Source organism: Neomonachus schauinslandi, chromosome 7 (genome assembly GCF_002201575.2).
Source record: "Neomonachus schauinslandi chromosome 7, ASM220157v2, whole genome shotgun sequence".
NCBI lineage: Eukaryota > Metazoa > Chordata > Mammalia > Carnivora > Phocidae > Neomonachus > Neomonachus schauinslandi.
Genome location: NC_058409.1, coordinates 148,650,079 through 148,668,249, shown reverse-complemented (window position 1 = coordinate 148,668,249; position 18,171 = coordinate 148,650,079).

The following is an 18,171-nucleotide window of genomic DNA, read 5'->3' as shown; positions in this document are numbered from 1 at the left end:
ATCTATCTATCTATCTATCTATCTATCTATCTATCTATCTATCTATCTATCATCTAATCCATGCTTCCCATCATTAACTTGGAATTATAATTTGTAAAATTAACACTCTGACAAATTATTCTGTGACTTGTCCCCCATTATCTCTCCATGCTTGGCAGTGAGAGTTGACTTAGTCAGTGACCCACAACTTGATGTGTGTCTCAGCTGAACATTCTCCATAATATCAAGAAAGAGGAAATAAAAGCCTCCATATTATTTGCTAACATGTTAATGCCAGGATCATATAATGGAGGTAAGTTAGCATTTTCTATTTATTGAACATTGTCAGTTATTTTGCCAAAAGATTCTTCTATACTATAGGTTTATGACCTAACCCCTTATAAGCACAGAATATTTAAAATTGTAACATTTATATATTTTGCAGGACTATATGAAAAGTGAGCAATTTCCAAAAAATAAATATTTAGTACAAATTTCTTTGAGAGAAATAGAAATAAACATATAAATTCAAGGATTAAGAGAGACAGCATAACATTTCAGGAATTTAGGGAGCTTATGCCTGCATTTTATTGTGGATGATGATGGGTATCTCATGGTATTTGAATTTCATTAGACAAATTTAAAAATGAGTGTAACGATTATTTTTTGAAACAAATTAAAATACAATAAATCACTTCTTTACAATTGTGTAAACATAACATAAAATATATAAGTATGATTTTTATAATTGTTTTAACGGGAACAAAACAACACAGGTTTGAAAACCAATGCTCTAGAATGTATTTCCAGAAACAGAATTGCTGGGTCAGTTATGATTATTGTTTACTACTTTACTATATGTTGCCCAATTTTTCCCCAAAGTGAATGTGCTCAGATATACTCCTATAAGCATTGATTTTAGCTCTCATATTTCTAGCCAGTTTGTGAATAAAATATTATTTGTTGTTATTTTACTTTACATTTCTCTACATTTCTCTAGTGGGGTTGAGCATCTGTAAGTGTAAGGTCTTCTCATCTGTGAACTGTTTATATTTGTCTGTTATAAATTTGTAAGGCTTTTAATATTTTCTAGATGCAATCTTTTTTGGTCAAAAAATTTATTCTCTTAACATATGGTTTATACAGTTGACACTTGAACAGCACTGGTTTGAACCGTGCAGGTCCACATATATAAATTGTTTTCAATAAATATATGTGCAGTATATGAATTTTCTCATTCTTACAGTTTTCTTAATAACTTTTTCTGTAGCTTACTTTACTGTAAGCTTACTTTATATATATAGTATATAGTACATAGGACATACAAAATATGTGTTAATCAACTATTTATGTCATTGGTAAGGTCAACAGTAGGCTATTAGTAGTTAAGTTTTGGGACATCAAAAATTATATGTGGATTTTCAACTGCATGAGAGGGTCAGTACCCCTAACCCCCATGTTGTTCAAGGGTCAAATGTATTTTAATTTTGATTGCATTCTTTTTTGACATGAAAAATTATAGATGACAATGAAGCCAGATTTATCAATCATTTTCTTTATGATTTATAGACACTTTTTTCTTGAAAAAATTCTTCTCCATCTCAAGGTTGCTATTTATCTTGCTAGATTTTATTTGCAGGAACTTTATTTAGGAATACATACATATTATATTATATTATATTATATTATATTATATTATATTATATTATATTATATTATTACTATATGCAAGAATGATTAGCCTATACATTTTTCCCCCTCATCTTCTTAGGTATGAGACCTTGAGCCTCTGTACTAAATTACCTCATATTAAAATGGAGATTACAGTAATTAACTTGCTGTGCTGTTGTCAGGATTGAATAACTTTATAAAAGTAGAGTACCTAGAATAATGCCTGGTACATTAATAAAAGTTTGGTATCATTTTGTTATTATTACACTTTTACTTTTCATTTTCTGGCTTTAGTTTCAAGGTTATATACTAGCATCATAAAATGGCACAGAATTCATTTTTGGGTGATTGTAAAAAATCTTTATTTGAAGTTATACTTCATTTTATAATAAATATATTATTTGGATATGAATCTTTTCTTGATCAACCTTTTTTTTTTTTTTTTAAAGATTTTTTTTTTTTTTTTTTATTTTTTTTTTTTTAAAAGAGAAAAAAAAGGGGGGGGGGGAACCAAAAGCGGGGGGAGTGAGAGAGGGAGAAGCAGGCTTCCCGCAGAGCAGGGAGCCCGATGCGGGACTCGATCCCAGGACCCCGGGATCATGACCTGAGCCGAAGGCAGTCGCTTAACCAACTGAGCCACCCAGGCGCCCTCTTGATCAACCTTTTAAGTATTTGTATATTTTTATTAGTTTTTTAATGAAAAGACTGTTTTGTTCATGCTGTTTTTTCTTAATATCTTTTATATTTAATTTATATTCTTATTTTACTTTTCAAAATTTCCTTCTTGAACTTTGCTTTTACCCTTTTTTCTAACTTTATTGGTTGATTAATGTTCACTATCCTTTTGCAGTATATGAATGTAAGGTAATAACTTTCCCTTTAAATATTGTGTTGGTGCACTCCACAAGATTCTCACTATTATCAGGTTTGAAATACCTTCTAATTTCCATTATAATTTCTTTTTTGAGACACATATTATTAGAACATGCATTTTTAATTTCTAAATGATTTAGCTGGTTATTATTTTGTGTTATTTTCTAATGATATTTTGGTGTGGATAGAAAATGGCCTGATATGAAAATGTTAGACCTTTTAAATGCTTTTCTGAATTTCACTGCATATTAAATTTTCAAAAATTGGATATATTTAAGAGTGAATGAGAATTTTCTAATCTTTGGGTGCAGAGTTCTATGGATATTTATTTGATCAATCTTGATAGTTTGTGTTATTCAAATCTTTTTGAAAATTGTAACTAACTTAATTTGCTTGCTTCATCCACTTGTATTTGTTAAACTTAATGATTATGGTTATGGATTTGTCCACTTTTTTCTTCTATTTATATTTGTGAGTATATATTCTGAGTCTATGTTATTATATGCATATAAAATAAGCACTTTTTATAGTTTCTGGGTGAATTGCTGTCTTTATCATTATGAAATAACTTTATTTTTCCATATGCTTTATTTATCAAAAAGTCTGTTTCTTTTGTTATTGATATTGTTACAATGTCTTTATTCATTAGATTTTCTGTGTATACATCTTTTAATTTTATTCTTTCCACATTTTTATTTATTTATTTTATTTTTATTTTTTTTAAGATTTTATTTATTTATTTGACAGAGAGAGACACAGTGAGAAAGGGAACACAAGCAGGGGGAGTGGGAAAGGGAGAAGCAGGCTTCCCATGGAGCAGGGACCCTAATGCAATGTTCGATCCCAGGACCCTGGGATCATGACCTGAGCCAAAGGCAGACACTGAACGACTGAGCCACCCAGGGGCCCCTCTTTCCACATTTTTAAAATGGATGCTGATGGAAATTCTTTTGTTTCTCCCTGATAATATTTATCTTTAAATAAAACTATTAATTTTACATTAATTTTAATTGCTAACATATTTGGTATTATGTCTGTCAACTTACATTAAATTTTTCATTTACCCTGTGCTTTCTTTTTTGGGTCTACATTTATTTGTTTCTTTTGCATTAAATTAGATTTATCTACTCATTTCCCCCTTCTTGTTAATTTGGATTTTTAAATTTCTATTTATATAAAAAATATGAAAATCTCTATGCAGTACATAAAATCGTAACAAAATTTTAATGTTTAACTCTGACCATTTTCTCATCTACGATAGTATTTTGTTCAGAATATTAGCATCTTGTTTTTCAATTCACAAGTGCTTAATTTTATAACATATTTTCCAAATTTATCTATATGTTCACCAATACTTATGCTTAACGTTTTTCCCCTTGTATTCCCTGTTTCTGTGTTCAAGTTCATAAAACTGAAGTCTGACTTTTAATATCCCATCAGTTAGGGCGGCACAATGTGAAGATTGTCAGTCTTGCCTTTCCGAAAATATATTTCTTGTGCTCCATTTTCAAATGATTGGTTGCTCCTGCCAACTAACTGTCAAGAGAAAATCATCAATAGTTTCATACAAAATAAAAATAAACCAAACACCACTTAAGAAAGAGATCTGAATAAACCTAGATGTAGACACAGGATCATTTAAGACAGACACGAACTCAGTGAAGCTCGAGGTCTGGGCGCTGTTGCTGAGGGGAGTGGCCTTAAACTTCAGGGAAGACCTGTGGAATGATACATTAGGTAGGCATACATTTTGGGTTTAAAATTATTTATTCCCACAGTATTTTGAAATGTTTAATTGTGTGAAATTCTAGACTATTTTTATGCAGGTTTTGTTAAAACAATCTTCTCATCCATCTTAAAATATTACTGCCTCTGCTTCTAGCCTTTGGAGTATACGTTTAATCTCTCCCTGTCTTTCATATGCTCTGTCTCTTCATTTTTCTGGGCTACCCTTTGAGTCATTTCCTACTCTGGCTTCCAGTTTAATTATGCCACTTATCCACATGTGACTGCCCCTTTAATTCTTTGGTTACCTTTGAAAAATTCTACCTTTGTTACAATAGCCATGATACATTATGACTCTCAAGATCCAAGAGTCCCAAAGCACTCTCTTTAATATTTACTTTAGTCTATATCTACTGGGGGTGAATGCTCTATGTTTCTGTGTATCTGTACGTAAAGGACACTGTGGTAGGGTGTAGAATTGCAGCATGTGCTGGTCTTCCAGCACATTCACACATGGGAATCCATCGGCCTCTCCTGCCCAACACTTCTCTCAGACAGTCTGCCATCAGCCTTATCGTTGATCCTGTGCCAGGATTTTCCTCTTCAGGTTCAGTTTTTAGCAATGTTCCCATCATATTTCCAGGTGTATTTCCTTTTGTACTTATCCTGATTGTCGTCCCTAGAGGTGGGAAATACGTGGGTCCATATTCTTCATAAGTTTGCTATTATCTCTGCAAATATTTTTTTTCTGCCTTATTTCTTTTCTCTTTGAAGTCTCCAATTACAAATATGTTTCTGCCAGTGTCTCAGCTGTACTTATGTCCTTTTCTCTGTTTTTGTGTCCCTCTTTCTCTGGGTTTTAGGGCAGGAATTTCCACAGATCCATTTTATAGGGTCTTAACTCTCTTTTCCCTCTCTTTCACTGATTCTGCTCTGAAACCCATCAGTTGACTTTTTAGTTTCTAGTATTGTATTTTTAGTTGTAAAATTTCCTTATTTCTTTTCTTTCTGATTCTGTTCTCCTAGTGAAATTTTCCATTGAGTGATCTTATTTTTCATATTTTAAACTTTCTTGAATATATTATTCATCTTTTACAGTCACTGTCCCACAACCTCAAGGTCTTCATTGCTTGTGAGTCTATTGTAATTTTTTTCTCTTGGTTTTACTTCATCATGTACTGTATCTTGCAAGTTTGGTAATTTTTGCATAAATACCATACATTGTGAATAAACCATTTGATAGGCTCTGAATTTTGTTACTTTTCTTTAAGAAAATATTTACTCTTTCTTTGGGCAAGCAGAGAGACTGAGGACTGATAACATTTATTCATTCAGGGACTACTTCACTTAAATTTGGGTTGCTGTTTATTATTTTTACTATCATGCTTATGTTTTTCATTCTGAGAAGTTCTATTTGTTTCTTTTTCAGAGCCTTCCTTCCTTCCTTCCTCCCTTCCTTCCTTCCTTCCTCCCTTCCTTCCTTTCTCCCTTCCTTCCTTCCTTCCTCTCTCCCCTCCTCCCTTATTTATTTATTTATTTATTATTTATTTATTTTATTTTTAAGCAATCTCCACACCCAAGCTGAGGCTTGAATTCACAACCCCAAGATCAAGAGTCACACTCTTTACTGACTAAGCCAAATAGGTGCCCCCAGAGTATTTCTTTCTTAGTGCCCCCTTTTTCAAGATTGTTTCATTCCTTCTTATATCTATAATAATTTTAAATATATTTATTTTATCTTTATATTTAACTCTTCTTGATTGTTTACTTACTGACACTTTTAATTACTTTGGTGTATCTTTTGACTTTTGCTGATTTTTAGTTTTGTTATTTTTTTTTTTTATGAGTTTACCTTCATCTTCATCAGTGACAGTTTTTCCTCCATTAATTACAGACATCTTGGAGTGTGCCAATAATGTTATGGGATAATAATGTGTTCACCTGGGGCTCCAAGAGCTTTAGCAGTTTGGAAACATATTTTTACTTTAACAGTGTGGTAACCTTGCACTACAAGATTAAGTAGTGTAAATTCTAACCCCATTCCCACTCATTCATGGTGACAGCTTGGAATGTTTTCTCTTGGGAGGAAGGTGGTTCTAAGTCACACCAGAGGCAGGCGATGACCCTCCTTGCTGCTTTCCTGGGAGTGGATTGGAGGGTTTTGTCCCCTCTCCCCTACCCTGGTCATGTAATGAATGGTCCTTCAGGGTCCTGGTTGTATGCCAGAGTCTCCATTACACATTCTGTCTTGAATGGCCTTCTCTCCTATGCTGATGGGTGTGCCGAATCTGAGCTGCCAGGCTCTAGGATCGGACTATATCAGGATCCAACACCCTCCTCAGTCAACTCCAGAAAAGCCCCCACACTTGTCAGTCTGGCTTTGCATTCTGGTATTGTATAATGCCTGCAGGTTTGACTTTGAGTTCTGTCGTGTGTTCTATCTATCAGCTAATTATATTTCATTCATGCTTCATGTTTGGAATGAGAAGGAGTCAACTTCATATTAGACTGTCTGTTGTCAGAAGTCTCTAGTCTATTGTCTGTGATATTGAATTTATGCCTTAGTCCTTTGGTGCTTATCCCCAAATGTTCAAAATTCTGTCTCTCCAAAATCAAGTTTCAATTTTTAGGATAACATTTTCTGCAATGTGATGCAAAAGCATTGAAATGCAAAAGGGAGCATCATCTTACTTATTCCCTGGGTGTGCTGTGGTGTCCCTCCCCTAAGATATGGGCACGGAAATCATAACACCTGGGGCTGAGCAGGTAACAGTAACCAGTGAACTGGAGGGGAGTGTGTGTGCATAGAACGTCAATTAATACTTTAGTTATTATTCTGCTAAATGTGCTATGTCTATTTTTCATTACATTGTCATCAAATCAACAATAATTCACATATGTATCATCACTGACTGGAAGTCATGCTTCAAAAGGAACAAACTGACAGCACACACTGATTATCACATAATCATTCAATCTAATTTGTTTTATACTAAAGCTCTTAGAATATACAAGTGTATCTAAATAAAATAACTATTAGCCTTGAGTGGAAATTATTACTTTTTAGGACCATTCAACTAATGTTGATGTGTTAGATCCCCTTCATGAAGATAATAACCATCCATTAAAGTTAAAAAAAATCTTTAAGAATGAATTGTGGACCCCAGTACACCTTGCTATTTTACTGCACCTGATTTTTGTCAGTAAATTAAAATAAGTCATCCACATGTTTTAGTAGATGTGTGATATCAGTTCACAATTTTCTAGTGAACAAGGGCCTGGCTTGCTATTACAATATTGTGTTAGCCTGCTAGTGACAGCCAAGGAAGTCAGATCAACCACGGACCCAGGCAACATCTTGAAGCTTTCTGGGATAGGTGGTCTCCAGGCCCCAACTGTGCAAGGGCTTCCATTAAATCAGAATTAGCCTAGAATTCCATGTTTACTGCAGGACTGACATATGGACCATGGACACTGAAAATGATGGTGGATTCGTAAACAACCACACTGATCACCTCTGATAAAATGGCGATTATATGTTGCTAACATCTGATTTAACAGATGTATTTTAAAGAAAGGTGGTCACGCTACAGACTCTTCTCTGATTGGCCTTCCGCACTCGACAAGCCTGCCTAAAGATCTTAAAAACCACTCAGCCTGTCTCAGAAGGTGATTGGAAAAACTCAAAGCAGTTAAAGACATGTAAGCCCTATTAAGGGAATATATTTTGACTGAAGGATGAATGACCTTCCTTGCAAATGATCCTGTGCATTAATCTGGAAATAAATTAAATGAAAACCTTAATGTGCGTATACTCGATTCTCTTTGTCGAGTTGTATTTTCAGTGAGTTTTCTACATTTGAACTTGGTAGAACTTAAAAACAAATCTGTATCGTGCTTTTAAAATACAGTTTTATTGGGTGCCTGGGTGGCTCAGTTGGTTAAGCGACTGCCTTCGGCTCAGGTCATGATCCTGGAGTCCCGGGATCGAGTCCCGCATCGGGCTCCTTGCTCAGCAGGGGGTCTGCTTCTCCCTCTGACCCTCCCCCCTCTCATGTGCTCTCTCTCATTCTCTCTGTCTCAAATAAATAAATAAAATCTTTAAAAAAAAAAAAAAAAAAAAAAAATAAAATAAAATAAAATACAGTTTTATTTAAGAAACTTGGAAGTTTGTATGATAGTAAACCCACAGTTTTCCTGTACTTGAAATTGCTTAACTATTGCGTCTTGGCCATTTGGGCAGATCCTTGACAGGGAGTGGAACTTTGTCCTGGACTCAAATCGTTCTGTGATGGGAAGAAGAATGCATGATCCCCATTATGTGATCAATAGGAAATCCAACATAGAGATAAGGAAGTAAAGGAGTGTCTTCCCTGGATCAGAGTGTGAACTTGGTCAAGGCTACAGAGGCTAACAAATGGTGGGGGAGCTCCGTGGGGGCACATGGACGGGGCTTCTGGGGGTGTATTTAGGGCCCTTGGGGCCAGGGTGCCTAGAGCGTCGAGTGCATGGTGCGGGCCAGGAAGGTGGTTAGTGGCCTGGCAGGTGTGGAGGGGAGTGGCAGGGCCTGTGGCTGCTGGGCTGGGTGGCTGGCCTCCTGGAAGTGGTCATTGCCACGTGGGGGTCATGACCTGGTCCCACCATACCTACAAGCCCAATTCCCCCAGCAAACCTGAAGCTAAGTCTCACCTCCTTCAATCCGGAGATGAGGAAACAGCTCTTGGGGGAGGAAAGCAGTGTATTCAAGATGAAATCTCAGCCCAGATCTGAGAGGCTGCAGGCCCTGGGTCGTCCCCTCACTGAGCCCCTCCCACGGGACTGGGGTGGGCACTTGTGGCCCAGCAGGATGTGGCTGGGGGTCCTGAGCTCCATCCTTCCTTCCCACCAGGAGCAGAGATGGGAGCCTATTATCTCCCAGAACAAGGCCCCCATGAAGTCCACGTGTGACCTGTGGCCTGTGGGGCAGTGAGCCTCAGTTCCCTCAGTCATGGCTGGCCTCCCGGGGTCTCCTAAGGGGCTGTGCACCCTAAGGCAGTAGGGCACTCACCCCACCGTGGGTATTGCCAGCAAAGACGTGTGATTCCACAACCCATTTGCTGCCTGGAGAATGAAGCTACTGACCATCCTACTCAATGCGCAGGACCACACGGCCCTTGTGGCAGGGCGGGCACCATGCAGGGGCTCCCCAGTGCCCTGCGCTTCCTGGCTTAAGGCTGTCCCCGGGCTTGCCACTCCAGAGGCAGCCCAGAAACAGGTAGTATTGGGGTTGTCTAAGCCACCTCAGAGGAGATGGCATTCTATCTTGAGTGGAAATTATCTTGTGTGTTCCGCATTAATCAGAGCAAGGAATCCTGCAAGCCATTTTGGAAGAAAATTCCTGTGAACAAGTGTTAATATTGTCTAAAGGGGCCAATTTCAGATGTCTACAAAATCATTTCCGGTAGAAACCTAGCTGACCCGCTGATCAGGGGAAGCAGCCGATCTCTGGGACTGCACTGCCCGAACAGCCCCCGTTCACCCTCCTCCCCACCTGAGGCAGGTCCCCCCCCCCAGTGCTTGTCCGGCCACACGTGGCAGGCTCAGGGCCCCAGGTCCCCTAGGCAGTGCGTGGGTAGAAGGGCTTCTGTTAACGACAGCACTTGTTCGGCTTTCCTAGGGCACTCAGCTGCACAAAGGTTACAGACGTGGGTTAGCAGGCTGGGTAGACTGGAAAGTCTGCTCCATAAAGCCCTGAATTATCCAGTATCAACACAGCCAAGTTTGTCTGACCAACAAATCCGTTCTTCACAAAGAGTCACTTTAGGTCTTCAGCTGCTGATTATTTTGCCAAAGACGGTGGTTCTTTGAATGCAGCCAACTGTCCATTCCAGAGTGTTTGCCGTATAGACGCCTCCGGCCTTCCTTGCAGCCCGCCAGACCCACTGCCCTGCACATGGGAACAAGCGTGTGTGCACCAGCATGTGAGCTGAATCATGCCCAGAGGATAAACTACGTCAACCAGAGCGGTTGGCGCTTGAGGAGCAACGGGAGGGGAGGGAGGCGCCTGGCCATGCTGGGGGCCATGGAGAGGTTCCAGGAATTGCCATTTTCTCCGCACCTTCTGCCTAAAGTTAAAAACCTAAAAACAGTATTGAAGTTTGCTTTTGTGTTTCCCTCGAAGTGTTTATGCTTTCACCAGGGGTAGGTCGCAAGCCTCTTACCGGCACCTAAAGTGTCCTTATGGCGAAGCCCCAGAGTAACCAACAAAATCCTGGGGGATTATTCCCTCGGCAGAGGCCTGGCCAGGCTCTGTGCTGTGTGGTATGCATTTTGGGGGGCATCTTTCAAGGTTAATAACAAACTCAGTGTACACCCTGCTCCATGCACTCACTTTAGGCACATGGAATGACCTGCCTTCAGTCTGAGGAAACAGCACAGAGTAAGTAAGAGGTGGACGTCCTCGGGACAGGGGTCCATTTGGCGCTCCCGCCAGGAGCGGGGTGACTGCCAAGCCCGTCCACCTCCAGGGCAAGGGTCCACCCAAGAGCTGGACTCAAGCAGCCACTTGTGCGGTCACGGAAGGCTCCCCGTGAGTGACAGGTACTGCAGCAAAGGCCTGTCCTCCCGGCACGGTGAGCCAGGTGGAAGGAGACTAGCGTGGCCCCCGTCCAGCTTGACCCCCAGGGGACGGCTGTCCCGTGCTCTTGCCCGCGGCTCCCACTGGAGCGCCATCTACAGCGCCCTGGTACCTTCCGCGGGTTTCCCGAAGAATCCTGTGTCACTGTTTAATAACTCTCCGGTCACCAAAGACGTAAGTGACAGGGGTCCTGCTTTAATTAGAAACTCCTCGAATCCGTTTCTTTCCCTCCAAGAGCAGACGCGTCTGGTTCCCCCGCACCAGTCACACTGGCTAAGAAGACTTTCACATATTTGCTGGCAAGCCTCTGTGGCCGACACATGGGGGGATGTCAGCTTTTAATTGTAACTGTCTTGCAGAGCGGTGTTGTTTTAATATCCTGTATAGATTTTTATGTAATACACTCACTTGCAGGCAGCCCGAAGCAAGAATCAATTCTGTGAAGGGTTCTTCTTTTGTTAAAAGCCAATCTTGTTTTAATGATGCATGAAGAAATATTCGAGCATTGACATTTTTCTGTCAGGTTTCTTTTGAAAAATCAATTAAGATAATACTGCTTTGACCTAGTTATCTAGTTAATGCTTATTAGGAATGTAATATGATTTACCGTCAGCATAATAATTTTTGTATCTTATCCCATTAGCTTGTGCATATTTCAAAGTGTATTACACAATGGTCACTTCTTAAAATGTAATGTAGCAGAATACATTAATTAGATTGACTAGGGTCATTAGACAGGAACTATCTCATTGGTTCCTTGTATCAAATTTGTATACAATCTCTATCAAGATACTTGCAGTATTTACACGGCTAAAACCCTGCTTCTTAATCACAGAGAGGATCTCGACTCTCTTTGCCCTTCCCCAACTGTCCTTCTGCAAATTACAAATAATAGACATTTTTGCTTAGAATTGATTGGTTTGGGGTTAGCGATTAGGTGTGGAACTTAAGCAGAGTGAATTTCAGACAAGGCCTGTCCTCCCGGGTCGGGCGCTCGGGGACCTGTGGCTGCGAAGGCCTGCGGATGTTGCGAGTGCGCGGATGCCACCGGGGGCCCGGGAACCACAGCAAATGTGCAGCGTCGGGTACTCTTTTTTAAAAGAGACCTAGCCGTTCTTTGTTGCCTTTGTGTTCACAGCTGTCCGCGGCGCTACCGGAAGCTGTCAATGGCACTATTCTCCGAGACCCTTCCAGGGAAATCATTGATTTCTGCCCCCTTGGGACCCCATGGTAACTCGAGGCCGCGGGCTCAACCTTGCTGAGCGGAGCCCAGATTGAACCCGCACGGCTTCCCTGTTTGCGCGACGGCCCGTGTGTTTGGGCTGTCTCCGGCCTAAGATTTGCTGCCTTCGTTCTGGCCAGCGGCCGCAGATGGTGGAAGCGGCGGAGTGACATGCCTTCCCTCCCAGGTGAGGTCAGAGAACCGGGCACGGTGGCGGGCCGGGCGACCAGGGCCTTCAGCAGCGCCCCTCCGGCTGGGGGAGCCCTGCTCATTTCTCTTACCCTGGTGGACCCCCGCCCGCGTGCATCCTTCCCTAAGCAACGGCCCCACCTTACTTTGTCTCTTTCCACCTTTACCTGTTGGGCCTTTGGTTCCTGAAGTTAGGAACCCGCCCTGAACTTTCCCCACCTCTCCCATCCAGATTATTAACATGCCACCACACAGCAGACCTCCGGACACATTCACAATGTCCCCGCCTTCCCACTGCACTGTGCAGTCTTAAACATAAGCCAGCCTGATACCAAAAAATTAGGGTGGCCGTCAGTAACAGGGTGGGGTTTCTCCAGAACTGCGTGCTTTATCTGCACCTTTCCGGTTTTCAAATCCTCTCTTCTTTACAGAACCTTTTCACTGAATCACTGGGGCCCAAAGATGCCATTTTGAGTCACGGGTCTGCCATCCATCAGTACATTTACCAGTAAAATATTTGCACTTAACAAAAGTGACCTTGTTTTACAAACATGATGAATTTGTATAGGTAGCTTAGTGGAGCTGTTCATTTCCAGCCTGGTAACATTTTAATTAATTAAAAGAGAAAAATCAATGCACGTGGATTTGGCTTCCTATAGGATATTGCACATTTTCTACTTTCTTACTTAAAATTAAAAGGTTTTTAAATTTTTATTTTTTTATTTTTTTTTTGGTTACTCATAAGCAATCAATCCCCCTCTCCCTCTCCCTCTCTGTCTCTCTCAGTGTGTGTCTGTCTTAAAATGTATTTCTCCAGGGGCATTTAGGGTCCAAAAGGTTGCTGATTGTTCTTAATGCAGACAGAATCTGAATCCTGTAGTGTCTTGATTTGAATAAAGCCAGGAGGGAGGGAGTAGGCGATGGCATCTTGAATTGCTGAGTGGGAAGGAAGCTGAAAGCCCAGTATGGCAGCCCTTAGGAGCGAGCGAAACGTGCACAAAGGAAGTCAGAAGAAAATCGGGAGGGATCTGAATACAGACTCCATAGAAATTCCTCGTCGAAAAAGCAGGAGAGGGGAGGCGGGCGTGAGGCATCTGCGTCCGCATCTGCACGTGTCCCCATCTGCATACGGGCTCCAGGACCGGGACTCTGCATTCCGAGCGTCACTTCTAAGCTCTCAGTTAATTGACTTGACAGTGTGGGGAGAGTCCTTCTCTCGGAGACATACTATTGGGGGCTGTGGTTTTAGTGCCGGGAGATAGGAACCGTGGATTAAAATTAGAAACCTGAAATTATTGTTTCATCATCCCTGATCAAACACGTAATCCAAAAAAGAAAATTGGGATGGTAGGCATGAAGGTGACGACTTGGATTCTACATTATTATCTCCTGCCTAACTCGGCACTTTTCCTGGGTATCTGAACTCTTTGCCTTTTAACTATGCTTTCAGTTGCTATAGTGACGGCATAATTTGGTCTAGAGATGACACTGGCGTACATACTGACAGATAGGAATTAATTCACTAACAAGTAATTATGTAGCGAAACGTTGACTGCCATACAGAAGGTGCGCGGTGACACATTTTCTGTTTTTCGGGGATGGCAGTAACATTAGCGTTGGTCATTAGCGGTAGACATCTCGGGAGTGTTGGATACAGACTTCTGTGCAGACCTGTTTAGTTACCTGTGTGACAGCCTTGTTCAGGACACCGGAAACACCTGTCCTAGCCTGTATGAGCCAAAATAATTAGGCCTGTCATCTTCTCCCTCTGATTTCCCCTTCAACCTGCTCCACAAAATGCAAATATTTTGCTTTCATTGTCACATTCACCTTGACATGGATATTGCTTTGGCGCATAACTGGATAAGATGACTCAGAATTTGCATTGTTCATTCTAATAAATTTGCTTCTCCTCCATCGCATGGCAGGACCCATCAGATAAAGTCTCCCGGAGTGTCATCAATCACCAACCTTGACAGACGGCTTTTGCCTTCATTTGTTACATACGAGAACATGCTTAATTATTTGTCCTGTAATTAGTTGGGAAAATGTCAGGAAATGTCAACTCTCTGTTCGCCGTGGAAGGACTCGTCTTGAAAGCCAGGATGACTGAAGTGTCATTAATGCTGCCTAACTAGAGGAGCATCAGCTGGGGAAAAGTGAAGGCTTCTAAAAAAGTAATCATGGGGAGTCACGGAAAATGGAAAATCAGCACCATAACAAGACGTGAGTCCTATTAGCAAACAGTTGTATTTTTTGTCTGCTCGTCCTCAAAATAAACGTGGGTGAGCAAACTGGAGAACAAGTACATTGGATTGATGTAATTTCTGTCACATACACATTGGCATTACCTAAGCCAATCATGCTTAATGTATTACTATAGGGGGCACCTAATATTTAATTTGCAGCTTTAAAGCTCATTGTGCTATTTGAAATGCGCGGTACAGAATTCAGTGAATATGCAAAGGTGAACGGCTTTGCATTCATCTAGTAAAGCGATGGATTGAATATGTAAAATTAAGATTGTCATTCTGCTGTTAGAATCCTTTGATAATAACCGCAAATTGCCATTAATCATCGCTCGGCAACCAAGAAATGCAAACAAACAAACAAACAAACAAACAAACAAAGAACATTTGTGAAAGGATGCGGCGGGGATGACAAACATGCCCTCTGCAGATATAGAGTAAGTTTGCTGGGTAGCTGTCTTGCCCACACCCAGAATGCTAAAAAGAGTTCTTTGTTAGTTTCAGCAATGGGCTATGAGGCCTTCACGACAGTTCCTGGCTCAATCAGAGAAAGGCAGAAGCATCAGGGAGAAAGAGCAGTTTCATCACATGACGGGCAATCCCATTTTGAGACGGATGCGCCTGGGTTTTTAATTCTGCCCCCCATGCTCCGATATCTAAGTGGTGTGTGTGAGCACAGTTGTGTTTTGTGAATGACCTCACTGCTTCACCATTGTGTGCCCGATGTGGCTTTGCTAATAAAATGCCACGAGCAAATTCCACATCACAGAGATCTCTATACTGTTGTCAAAATAATATGTTCACGTGCGATCTTTCTTTACTTAATTACCAACATCATTTTGTGTCTCGAGAACAGGTAAATTATTGTTAGGCCTCTCAAGAAAGAATAATTAGAGTGGCATTCTGTAGTTTAACAATTCACAACTTGTCACAGGTATGGCTGAGCTAATTATCAAATGGTTAAACATTTACCCAAGAGGCCTCCTGCCGCATTTCCGTGCAGGCAAACTCCGCGTCGGCTCCGGGCGTCCCAACCCGCAAAACCTTCAGAACGGGTGAGAAGTTCGATTCGCTTCTCCGCAGACCAGACCTCAGGAACGCGGACCTATTATTTTATCTTTCAAAAGCCAACAAATGAACGGAGCCTGCACTTGGAGGCTGTGTGAAACGTGATTTAATGACCATCCATTCTTGATAGTTCAGATCTTTAAGAGAGATAAAAATGTAGCCACAATTATTTTGACTAGGCGCTCTTTCAAAGCTTGTTGTAATTTAATCTAAAATTCATCCATGTAAGGTACCATTACTAATTTTCCCGGAGGGAGTCCTCCGTGGCCTCAGCATGGGGACACCTTCAGTCCCTGGCCTTTAAGAAAGAGCTCTGCTAGGCTTCCAGAGTCTCAGGTATCCTGCGACAGATTTTGGAAATTCTAGCAATTAACCATACAGAAGAACAGCATTTTCTTTCTAATATCCTGGGATTTTCTTTCAGTTGTTTAGAGGTTGGACCATCTTTAATGAATACCAAAGGCATAGTTAAACAAAACAAAACAGAACCCCTTTTGTCGATTAAGTCATTGGGCTCTCCTGTCTTGGAGGGAGGATGTGGGACAAGCATTAGACGTTCTAAAATCATTTTCGTGGATAACAGTTGGAGTTGCATCGGAGGGGTCCCCTCCTCGTTAACAGCTGAGAAGGGGTGAAAAATTAAGGCGCTGATGTCTATTTCCTGCCTTTCCCCTGGACCGTCCAACCTGCCAGGATAAACTGTTCTCTTGGAAGATGGCATTCAAGGACAAGGAGCGTCACCCTGACCCTGGCAGTTTTCAAAGTTGCTTCAACTTCCGGGAGGTTTAAAATGGTGTGAGCTTAGCTCTTCCTGCACCATATGCCCCTCATACGCAGGGAGGGGAGCATGCCCTGCATTATTCGGACCATCCTCCTGGCGCAGCCTGGGCCCCGCCCCATTTGCAAACTTCCCTTTGGATTCCTACCTGATGGGGTTTACAGAAACATGCAAAGCCTTCCTAGGTAGCCATGCACGTTGCTACGGATAAGAAAGCCTTGCTTTGCTATGGAGAGAAGACTGAGGGTGAATTCCTGTAGTCCTCCATCCGGAGTGGAGTAGGAACCCTGGACACCCCCCCCCGGTGCATCTGGGGCTGAGCACCCACTGTGCACTCCCCAGTCCCCAGACCGGCCAGGGGGACCAGGCAGGGACAGCAAGGCGGGCCGTCGGCTGCGCCCTGCGAGGAGGTCCGGGCAGGTTGTCCACTGAGGCGGCTGCTGGGGAAAAGGCACAGGAACCTCTGCTGACTTTCCCCCAGCTGCTGCCTGTTATAGGGAGGCAGCTGTTCCAGGCAGTTCCAAGAAGACAAATGTCTTTTCAAGGGATTTTGATAAAATAAATCACCATCATTTGGATAAGGCACATTTTATTACTGACAAAAACCCACGGGTGAATTTGTTTTATGTTTTATTAAATGAAATGTAGCAATTCAGGTTGTCAAAGGTCAAGTTTGAAAGTAGGATTTCTAGCCCTGTGTATTTACCCGCACGCATATTTGTCGTCTTATGCCCTCTCAAATGAGCTTCTATGGGGTGGTGGGAGGAGACATTATTTCTTTCTGTAGGGAGATGCTGTGGCCTTTTCCTGGAGAGAAAGGAAGGGGCCAGCAAATCGGTGAAGATCACTTGCTGCTCCCGAGGCAAAGAACTGGACTCCTACTCCTGAGTAAAGGTATTTCGAACATGCAGGAAGCAAGATCCTTGCAAGGCGGTGCCTGCAGAACGTCTCGGTCAGGGCGGGAGAAAGAAGCCCAGATGCCTCTTGGTCTCAGATTTGCAGGTTCCTGGGACGGAGTCTGTATTTTATGGAAAGGAGCTCACATTTTTGCATTAACATACGTAAGCATACATTAATAAACTGGGAATTCTTACAAACAGATAAGACGGGTTTAATGGCATTATAGACAAATAACAATACAGTAAGCTTGAAACAATACATTTAAGAGGAAGAAAAACAAAGATGTAAGGTCAGACAATATCTCACATAACATTTGGAAAAGGCTGCCAATTGTTTGGATAATAGGACAATGGTAAAGCCTCTTAGAACGCTGTTAAGTCTTTATTCAGTAATACATTATCATGCATATTTCATAGCAGGGATTACTAAGACAGAATTGTGTGTCATTTTTGTTGTATGTCTTTATAATTACACCTTGAAGCCACAACTAGATTTTTTTTTAAACTACATATTCATGAAAAGCGGACTTGTAATTTGATAAAGGGGAGCTTGTGTTCCCGTCCCCATTCAAACGGCATCACGAAGCAGAATTAAAGTAGGCATCTGTGTTCCCCAGCATTAATCTCCTCAAGCACATTCCAGCCGCTCTGATGTGCGAGCGGGAGATAAGTCCTGAACGGGCTGGAGCTGCGCGGGCCAGACAACTCTATTATTGGCTTCATAATTGCTTAATTAAACTTTTGTCACTAATCATTATGAGGGCAAATAGAGCTGTTATCCTGGCTTCTGTTAAGCAAAAATCAATAAAGTGTTGGAGTTAATTTCGCCGTATTTTTTGTCCTGCAAATGAAATTCATCGCTGCCGGTTAGTGATCTGTGTGGCTGGTGCCCCACTGATATG